This window comes from Oratosquilla oratoria, chromosome 24 (genome assembly GCF_046742065.1).
Source record: "Oratosquilla oratoria isolate Oo_2021 chromosome 24, ASM4674206v1, whole genome shotgun sequence".
Taxonomy (NCBI): Eukaryota; Metazoa; Arthropoda; class Malacostraca; order Stomatopoda; family Squillidae; genus Oratosquilla; species Oratosquilla oratoria.
This window is the reverse complement of record NC_134800.1, coordinates 8,714,444-8,724,966: the sequence shown is the minus strand read 5'-3', so window position 1 is coordinate 8,724,966 and position 10,523 is coordinate 8,714,444. Positions and strand designations below refer to the sequence as shown.

General features: G+C 41.1%; 1 protein-coding gene across 4 annotated transcripts in view; it reads left to right on the top strand.

Annotated features, from left to right (window-relative positions):
- Positions 1-845: 845 nt before the first annotated feature.
- The window catches only part of LOC143038425 (sodium-coupled monocarboxylate transporter 1-like), a 33,182-nt gene continuing 23,504 nt past the window's right edge, over positions 846-10,523 (top strand). The window contains exon 1 of one of the 4 annotated variants that reach the window (XM_076207594.1): positions 846-868. The gene's annotated coding sequence lies outside the window, so the exon portion shown is untranslated. The other 3 variants (XM_076207592.1, XM_076207593.1, XM_076207591.1) reach the window with 3 other exon arrangements.

The following is a 10,523-nucleotide window of genomic DNA, read 5'->3' as shown; positions in this document are numbered from 1 at the left end:
GATAGGTCACGTGACTTCCCAACATATTTTCACCCACGATCGTCGAAATGATTGAAAAAAATACAAGTGATGAACACATTACAGGAAAATTCTTATTCCACGAATAAGACAACATAGATTATTAAAAAAAAAAAGTTGTGGAATGAAGAAAGAAAAGAAAAAAAGACGGAGATGAGTTTCCACTCTGCAAGCCGTTACTTTCACCCCTTGAGCAATGGAATGGGTATGTAATGTACGAGCATGAACTCTGATCTCTGATCTACAGTCGATCACAAGTAAAGCACGTGGTCCTTTACCATGGTGGATCACACACACACACACACGGCGCAGTGGTAGCGTTCACGGCCACCACCACGGTGGTCCGGATTCGAATCCCGCCCAAGGATGAAATAATTTCAGTATCGGTGAGCTGCAAGTCGTTATTCCAACTTTCGTGGGCGGGGAGTTGGGTGTGTGTGCGTGCTCGTAAGGTCACAGCATTACCCATAGATCGGTCATATATGAGCTCTCTTCCGGGAGGGTAATAGCTGTCGATCATGAGTCCAACACGTGATCCAAGACCATGGTGAATCACACAAACACACATACACAGGAAGTATAGCTTTCCACATAGAAGGAGACCCGTGGAACAAGATGAAAATATAACCCATGCCAAAGCTATAAAATAATTTAAAGCAAGGTTTTGTCAAACGGAGGAAAAAAGACGGGACCTCACTAGCATTACTAAAACCCCATACACTCCCAACTAGATATAACGAGGTAAATACACGCATATACGCACGCACGCACATATCCACGGGGCAGACCATCGTGCCTTCACGCGTGGACGCGTGACGACCCTCCAGTCTTCATCCCGTGTCGGTGGAAGGTACATGAGGTCTTCTGCAGGGAAGCTTCGTTGTCGGAACTTAGTGTCGGGTATCGGTGATCCTGCCGGGGTTGGGACGACGTGAGAAAGTGTTGGGACGACGTGAGAAAGTGTTGGGACGACGTGAGAAAGTGCTGGGACGACGGGAGAAAGTGCTGGAACGACGCAAGGAAGTTCTGGAACGACGTGAGAAAGTGCTGGAACGACGTGAGTTACTGGAACTGAAGCGTGATGTGTCTTGTGCGAGAATTGAGACGTTGGGGGCGAAGTGAATTGTACAAAGAAGTTCTAGAACTGAACAAGGGATGTGTCAGGAACTGTGCAAATGAGTTCTATAATTGCGCAAATAAATTCCAGAACTGCGCAAAGAAGTTCTAGAACTGAGCAAGGATGCGTTGGAACTGCGCAAACAAATCCTAGAATTGCGCAACTAGGTTCTAGTACTGCGCAAATAAATTCTGTAACTGGGCAACTAATTTCTAGGATTGCGCAAGTTTGTATGGACCTTGCGCAGAGTAATGTCGAAGCTGCGCAGTGTTCGAATTTTCGTGTGTTCAAACAAAACGTGAAGGATTAGTAACACCTTTAAGCATTTATAATATATTTTCTTTTGTGTAATCAGTAGGGTTAAGTTATCTACTTTCGAGTGTTTTTTTCATATACAAAGTTAATTGATGTTAAAATTTGGAAATGATAAAACGAACGAAATAATATAGAATATAAAACTGCCTCGCAGAACTCCAAATTATTGTGAAGTGTTAAAAAAAGTAAACAAATCTGAGTCACTGACTACTACCACATTATCATGGAATTAACAAATAGGTTCCGATCCAATGCCACCGAGGGATCTGAACCCTTAAAAAGGGATATGAACCTTTAAAATATTTTTCCACAAATCGTAATATAAAGTCATTCGGGGGGAGGGGGTGGGGGGAGGAGGTTTGGCATTACTCATCTCCCCTCCCCTCTTCCGCCTCCCAAATTTCATTGAATCTTGTAGGGTTTTGAAAAGCTACCCCCCCCCCACCAAACTCCCTTAAGGTCACGAAAACCTTCGAGCCAATCAGAGTCCTTTATTGGCAATCGGTCACAGAAGCTCCGCCTACTCCCTTGTAGCCCTGCCCCCATTTCACAATACATTTTATTTTTTGTACAACACTGAATGGGTCCCAGAGAACAGAATTACATTTATCAACCACAGTTCACTTTAATTCTAAGCTATCAACATCGAGACACTCGAAGAGGCATACATGCAGAAATTGAAACGTGGTACAGCCAAGGACTCGAACCTACGCTAACACGTGACAAGTGATGGTGACTTAACCGATTGCTTGGCTGTACCACGTTTCAATTTCTGCATGTATGTCTCCTCGAGTGTCTCGATGTTGATGGCTTAGAATTAAAGTGAATTATGGTTGATAAATACGTTTTATCTTTTGTTTATATATTTCAAAAATGACCCAAAAATAAGATAGCCAAGAAATGAATAAATTCAATTTTTGAAAAGCCAACATAGAGTATATTTTCAACAGCACAGTAACATTTATTTGAACTGATGACTCTCACACGTCATTGGTAACCTTGAAGCGATCTACACCAATCAGGACACAGAGTTTCAAAAATGGGCAGAGCTTAGTTGACAGACTCCTACGAACGATCTTCTCTAAAGAAACAAGGTAACTACATCCTGGCACTATACTCTCTTTCAGCCGATCTAAGGGAAATTATATGATCACTTATATAGCAATACCTCTGGTGGTAATGTTGCCATCCATGCGAGTCCCATTTTATTTGTGTTTTTATTTAATCATTAATCTAGTTATTTTTTTGCCGAGTAGCGCGCTGGTTCTGATAGCGAATCAAATGACGTGCCACCCACGTTCGAAACTGACGTCTTCTGATTTCCCTGGCAGCCCGAGTACACTGGGCAAAGGTGACAACCTCGGTTATAGTTGAGTGTCTCCTGACATAAGAGCTCCTCACTTATCTCCCTTTGAAGAACAGAGACGAGGGGACCATCATAATGCCTTTCGCTCTAACGACTACACAACTGAGCGCAAAAAGAGCCAAATCGTGGTATTAACTAATACCAAGCTCCCGACGCCACCGTGATCATTAGCATATGTTCTACACACACACACACACACACACACACACACACACACACACACACACACACACACACACACACACACACACACACACACACATATACATAATATATATATATATATTATATTATATATATATATATATATATATATACATGTGTGTGTGTGTGTGTGTGTGTGTGTGTGTGTGTGTGTGTGTGTGTGTGTGTGTGAGTATGTTTTGTGTCATGGCGGACCCCGACCTGAACGAGATCTTGGATGGATCGAGACTCCCCGCTCAGACCTTAGCCCAGATTGTCCCTCTCTCTTTCAGCTGAATAAAATGGTCTGGCCTATAGTCGGACGGGTGCGTCGGCGTGGTACTGAGGGCAAGTCATGTTAGACATCTCCTGAAGCATGATCCTTGATATCATGTACCCTGGAGGGGGAAGGGGAGAGGGGGAGGAGGGAAGGGGAAGGGTGAAGATGGAAAAAAAAAAACGAAGAAAAAGAACTACAGGAAGAAAACGGAATTTGAAGGGAGGAGAGGGAAGTGAAACAACAATGAAATTTGGTAACTATAAACTTTTCTAGTATAGCACTTAAAACCGACTCGTTTACTATCTAAACCTATTTTAGTGTTAGTTCTATCTGCTGCCAGGTGATTTTATTCATCTGAGGTGCTCAAGAATCCGGAAGGTCAGTTTCGAAGCCAAGATCTTATTTTCTTATTAATATCCATTCTTATGTACTACTGTTCATAAGCCTCCCGAAAAAGACTAATTTAACACTGAATTGTTAAGTATCCACTAACTTCCACTAATTAGAAGAACCTCCACACTGTCATGAAGCAGTAGAGAAGACCAGTTCAACAGTGAATTATATCACCAAGCATCCACTAACTACCACTAATTAGAAAACCCCCCGCACTGTTATGAAGCAGTAGGGTCAAATGCGCCAAGATCATATTTTCTTATTAATCTCTATATTTATGTGCTACTGTTCATGAACGTGGAGAAGACCAGTTCAACCATGAATTATATCACTAAGCATCCACTAACTACCACTAATTTTCGGTCGGTGGACTCACTTAAGAGCCTCACTAGATCCTCCAGAGGTTCCATTGAGGCTGAGAACCACTTCTTTACACGGAGTAACTTGTGAGGGAGGATGAAGGATTTTTTTCGAGGTCGACCTAGGAATTTCCAGCGGAAACTCTACTGTCGCTCGACACCTTTACAAGAAGAGCAGATGCTCTCGATGTTGGGCTAATGCCACGATGCTCTTGAATTAGACAAGTGGTTCTCAACCATTTTCGCTCCATTCTCCCCCTTTATGAAATGTCAATATTCGTGGGGCTCTGCTTCATTTTCCCTCCAAAGTCCCACCCCGCGCGCTAAAATAAAATAAAATAATAAATAAATAAATAAATAAATAAATAAATAAATAAAATAGATATAAAAGATAATATTAATAATAAAATAAAACAAAATAAATAATAAATAAATAGAATTAATAATGATAAGCAATGATAATAACAGATAAATAACGTAAATAAAATAAACAACTAAATAATAGTAATAATAAAACATTGATTAAAAGAAGTTTCCATATCCAGATTCCTCACACTGGATATAAGTGTATAATTTGCAACAGCAACCCATAATTTCCCTAAATTCTTCTAATGGTTCCCTCGGGGGTCGTCATGACCCCCCCCCCCCAGGTTGAGAACACACAAATGTAATTAAGTATTTCAGAAGGGTACATCGTGGTGATATTTACTGGTGATATTTCGCCTCCATTCACCTCCTCAGTATTCAGCCTTGCTATGGACCCAAAGGTCCCCTGTCAGTTCTCAACTCCATCTGTAATCGGTTGTCGTCCGCTGATATTCATCGTCTGTTTTGTGTGGAATAAATGAAAAATAGGGCGTCCTACCTGGGAGCTGGTCCACCTATCTCATCAACAGGCACTGCATGTCATTGGTTGGGTGATTTTCTTGTCGACACACACACACACACATACACACACACACTCACTCACACAGAGATATAGATAGAGAGAGAAGAGAGGAAGAGGGAAAGACTGAAACAGTCAGAGAGAAAAAGATGGAGAGAGATAGTCAAAGAGAGAGAGAGAGAGAGAGAGAGAGAGAGAGAGAGAGAGAGAGAGAGAGAGAGAGAGAGAGAGAGAGAGAGAGAGAGAGAGAGAGAGAGAGGGAGAGAGAGGAGAGAGAGGGAGAGAGAGAGAGGGGAGAGAGAGAGAGAGAGAGAGGGAGAGAGAGGAGAGAGAGAGAGAGAGAGAGAGAGAGAGAGAGAGAGAGAGAGAGAGAGAAAGACCCACATAACATTAAAGACACTTGAGCCATGCCCACGACACGTTCTAAGCGAACATATATTTCATTGTTGTTGTATTCGTACAATTTTCTTTGAAAAAAAAACGAATAAATAAATAATCCACGATATCATATAGGACACTACTATATAACAAATGAAAGGCGACAATGCGCTAATCTAACAATTATAATATTTTTTCTTTCTCCGTGATAATCACCTCTACTTCACGAAGACATTAACTCGGTTACTTAAACTGGTTCCCTAACTATGATGCATTCCTACCGAGTTAGTGGTGATGCAGAGTCTGCATGATGGAACTGCGCATGACGTGTTGTATACATTCCTTCCTTATTTATGGTGTCCTTTGGGAGGAAAGGACCCGCCTGTAGGATGGCCAAGAAGCGGTGACAGTAACTTTTTCTCCAGAGTAAAAAAAAAAAAAAAAAAATAATAATAAAAAATAAAATAAAATAAATAAATAAATAGATAAAATAAAATACAAATAGATAAATAAAATAGAAAATAAATAAATAAATAAATAAAACGATAATAATAAATAAACAAATATAATCTTTCTCGAATTCCCATATTTCGATTTGCTTCCCTTCCGTTTTTATTTTTTATTTTTTTGTTTGTTTTTGTTTTATTTATTTATATATATTTTAAGCCAGGACAACAAAGTCTGCAAAGAACGCACTAAACAAATAGTTAATTAAATAGATAAATTAATTAATCAATTAATTAAAAGGAACTTTCTTAGTGGAACATTGATAGACCAGACTAGTGATGATGCAAGATCCGCAGGTTCGGCTTATTCCTTTGGATGAAAGTGGGATTGTTAGTCCTAATGAGAGGCTATTAGGTCCACACACACATACACACACACGGCTCGAGGGTGCAGTGGAACCGTTCTCAACCGCCAATTCAGCAATCCAAGTTCGAGTCCCACCCAGGGCTGAACAAATTTCAGCATCGCTGCACTGTGAGCTGGCACTCCGATTCTGGTGGGCAAGGAGTTGTGTGTGTGTGTGTGTGTGTGTGTGTGTGTGTGTGTGTGTGTGTGTGTGTGTGTGTAAGTAGTGCCATATGAGTCGGGCCATATGAGCTCTGAGCTCTTATCCAGGAGGGGGAAATAACTGTCCATCACGAATCCAACACGTGATCCAAGACCGTGGTGAATCATCACACACGGACACACGCGTATGTAAATATATAATACCCTCCAATTTTTGAGTAATGGTTTTGAAGAGATTCAAATGAAGAGAAGTGTTATATGTCGTTTAAGGAACGTTTTGCTTGGTGCGATGTTCAGCCTACCACAGCCAATGGTGGATGACGCACAGCATATTTGAGTAAACGCGTTGGTTGTAGGTTCGGTTGAAATATTCAGCCTCATACTTTGTATCTCGAAGGAAAACTGCCCCATTCAAAAACAAATAACGAGTGTTCTACACAGGACTTTGATCTTGGATTGCTCGTGCAGCCATCCAGTGGTTCCCAAACTTTTTCATTTTGTTACCCAATTTAACATGCCACATTAAGCATGTTACCTCTTTCAGAAAATGTAGTTAACATTGATATATGTGGCTAAATTGAAACACTAGAGATATTATAATTCATTTATTGTTTTTGAGCATTGTGCATCTCTAATGACTACTACCAAAAATGTCGAGAACATCAGTAAGATGAATGGGGTTGCATGCTTTGAAGCTAGATGAGAAATTCTTGACTTCTAGATTTTCAGAATTCTTATTATTGTTTTTGTCACTCCTCTATTACACCCGAAAATTTGTTAGATTACCCCACCAGGGGGGTAATTTACGCTCAGTTTGGGAACCACTGATCTAATCAAGTATAAAGGCCTCATAGTACCCAGAGATATTATGGGAAAGGAAGATATTCTGAACATATAAACACAAATGAAACAGAAACACTTTATTCGATTTAACCATAAATCAACAAAATTGATTAAATTCTTTTCTCTCAAATGATGTGACTGGATGCCCTCAACTCCTTTTTGATGTCCCTCGGCCTCTCTCTCTCTCTCTCTCTCTCTCTCTCTCTCTCTCTCAAAAAAAAAAAAAAAAAAATAAATAAAAAAAAAAATAAATAATAATAATAATCGGACATCATGTAGGTCACGCAGACTGTAGATTCTGCCCAACGGTAAATTTGTAAAAAGAAAAAAAATATTGAATCTAAAAATCTGTGAGACCCCCCCAACCCTGAAACCCTAACCCCCCCCCCTTAATGGTGGAGTGACAATCGCCCCCTAATATCTGCGACCCCCCTGACGACATAACATAAACATCAACATAGAATATTTATGCCAGAACGTTCTTCGACTGCCCTATGGCCGCAAAGGGCCTTCGGGTCTCCGACATTTTCGGAGGACAAAGACGTTCTGTGACGTCATCATGTCGGAAATGACGTCATAGGGTGTCCTTGTATGGCGGCCATAGGGCACACATCTAACGTGTGGTTTCGTTTTGTAAACATAGCGATGAATAAATTAATAAAGTAAATAAACAAAATATATAAGATAAATCAACTAAATAAATTAAATTAATAAAAAAAAATCAAAGTGAATAAATCAATTAATAAATAGATTAATAAATAGATTAGACCCTACCACCCATATAACCCAGTCATCCATTTTCAATCATATCCATCCGCCAGACGATTTTATTCATCCGAAGAAGAAGAAACCTCCATACATCAACAACTTAAAAAAAAAAAAAAAAAAAAAAAAAAAAAAAAAATCGGAGACCCAGCAATAACGATGACGTCAGATCATCCTAGAAAATATATATCTTAGAAATAGATACACTCTACGCTATGGGGGCAAACAACACCGTTTATGACCACAGCAATGTCTCTAGAAATCTAGAACAGACAGACAGCAAGGCACTAGGAGCCTAGAAACATGGCACCAAAAAATCTAGACAGTTGGTTCTAAAACCCTAGAAAAGACAGACCTACAATTCTAGAATAAAGAACGCTACAAACCTAGAGAGAAAAGGTGGTCCTATAATCTAGGAAAGACAACAGGTACTAGAAACCTAGACAAGAGAGACAACGCTACAAACCTAGACCGAAAGGCTGGTCCTGCAATCTAGAAAACACAGATGGTACTAGAAATCTAGACAAGAGAGATAGCGCTACAAGCCTAGACAGGAAGGCTGGTCCTATAATCTAGAAAAGGCAGCAGGTACTAGAAATATAGACAAGAGAGACAGCACTATAAACCTAGACAGGAAGACTAATCCTGTAATCTAGAAAAGGCAGCTGGTACTAGAAATATGGATAAGTCTGCTGACACTAAAACCAGCCGTCGCTTGGGAACTGAACAGCGACAACGGTTGGGGGAAGGAGGGAACTCACACAACGGAAATGAGAGCGACACTCAGGATGATCATTAATAATAGTCTCTCTCTCTATCTCTCTCTCTCTCTGTCTCTCTCTCTCTCACTCTCCCTATACCACTGTGTGTGTGTGTGTGTGTGTGTGTGTGTGTGTGTGTGTGTTCGTGTATGCGTGTGTGTGCAGTTATTTAATCAAGTTATTCACCCAATTGTAGTATACAGTATAAGAGTTACATCCGTGTGTGTGTGTGTGTGTGTGTGTGTGTGTGTGTGTGTGTGTGTGTGTGCACGCGCACGCTCATATCGCCTCGCGACGCTAAATAAATAAATAGCTAAATAAATAAATATAAAATAAATCGAAGAGATAAAGAAATAAATGAACAAATAAATAAAATGAAAATAAATAGATAAATGGATGAATTAAATACAAAAACATAGAAAAATAAAAAAATAAGTAAAACAAAATAAAATAAATTAAAATGAATATCAATTAAGTCTACTACACTAACTTAATTGGGGTTTAAAGGACCTTAAAAGACCTTAAATCAGTTTAAGACTTAAACGACTAGCAGTTTGAACCGCGCGGTTCATTTACAATGTAAATCAATGGAGGCGTTCACACGCAGCCGCGCAGTTTTTCCTTGACTATGCGGTACCGCCGCGGTTTCCGCGCGGTTCAAACCGCCAGTGTGAACAGGGCCTTATTGCATGAAACATGCGTTGAGCGGAGTCAGGACATTGTACACTCATAGTAAGCACCTTCGTGTAGCGGTGGATAGTGTCACTGCATAGAAATCGGGAAGTCCGTGTTCGGTCCCCTGGAAGAACTACATTAGAGGTGCGGTGTACCAGTGTTGTACAGGATGGACCAAAAGTCAATGATGGGACTGGATTTCTAACAATCAAAATATGTTAAATCTGGACACCATCCTGGTACACAGGCTGTATCTTGAACGCATGGATAGGGTGGTCCTGCATTGGTCCATGAAGGTTGAACACTTTTACATCCAGGGTTTTGTTTTGGAGTGACCAAGACTTAAATCTGACCTGGTCACGTCAACAAGTACACACACACACACACACACACACACACACACACACACACACACACACACACACACACACACACACACACACACACACACACACACACACGGCCCGATAGCGGATTGGTACAGCACTGGCCTCACAAGCCGGAGAACCGGGGTTCGATTCCCCGGCCGGGCGGAGACAAGTTGGGTTTGTCTCCTTTCACGTGTAGCCCCTGTTCACCTAGCAGCGAGTAGGTACGGGACGTTAGTCAAGGAGTTGTGACCTTGCATTCCCGGTGTGTGGAGTGCGAGTGGTCTCAGACCTACCCAGAGATCTGCTAATAATGAGCTCTGAGCTCACTCGAAAAGAGGCTGCAGCAGATCCGAGGTGAATACACACACACACACACACACACACACACACACACACACACATAGGTCAAATTGTGGAACAAATTAGGATAAAAAATTATAATCTAGGGGCTAGGCCAACAGCATAAGTGAATTTAAGATAAATTCTAAGTTAAGAGAGAGCGACGGGGCACTATGAGCGTAACAGCAACCCACCCACATCCACAAACGTAAACTCCCACACCCACAAACGTATAAACAAAACGCACAACTCCCTGCCGACCATGCAAAGACACTAAACAGCGAAGGTCGCTGGCCCCTTCTTCCATTAGCCGGCTGAGCTTATCTTGTCGCCCTCGTTGCGATAAACTCGAGTCTCATGTCCCGCGAGGGTTTCAAGTGCCACCAGCGACACCTTCCCAAGTCCCACTCGATGCCACGGGTCTTACCTCTATCACTTGTTTCGTCATGGGGAGGGGAAG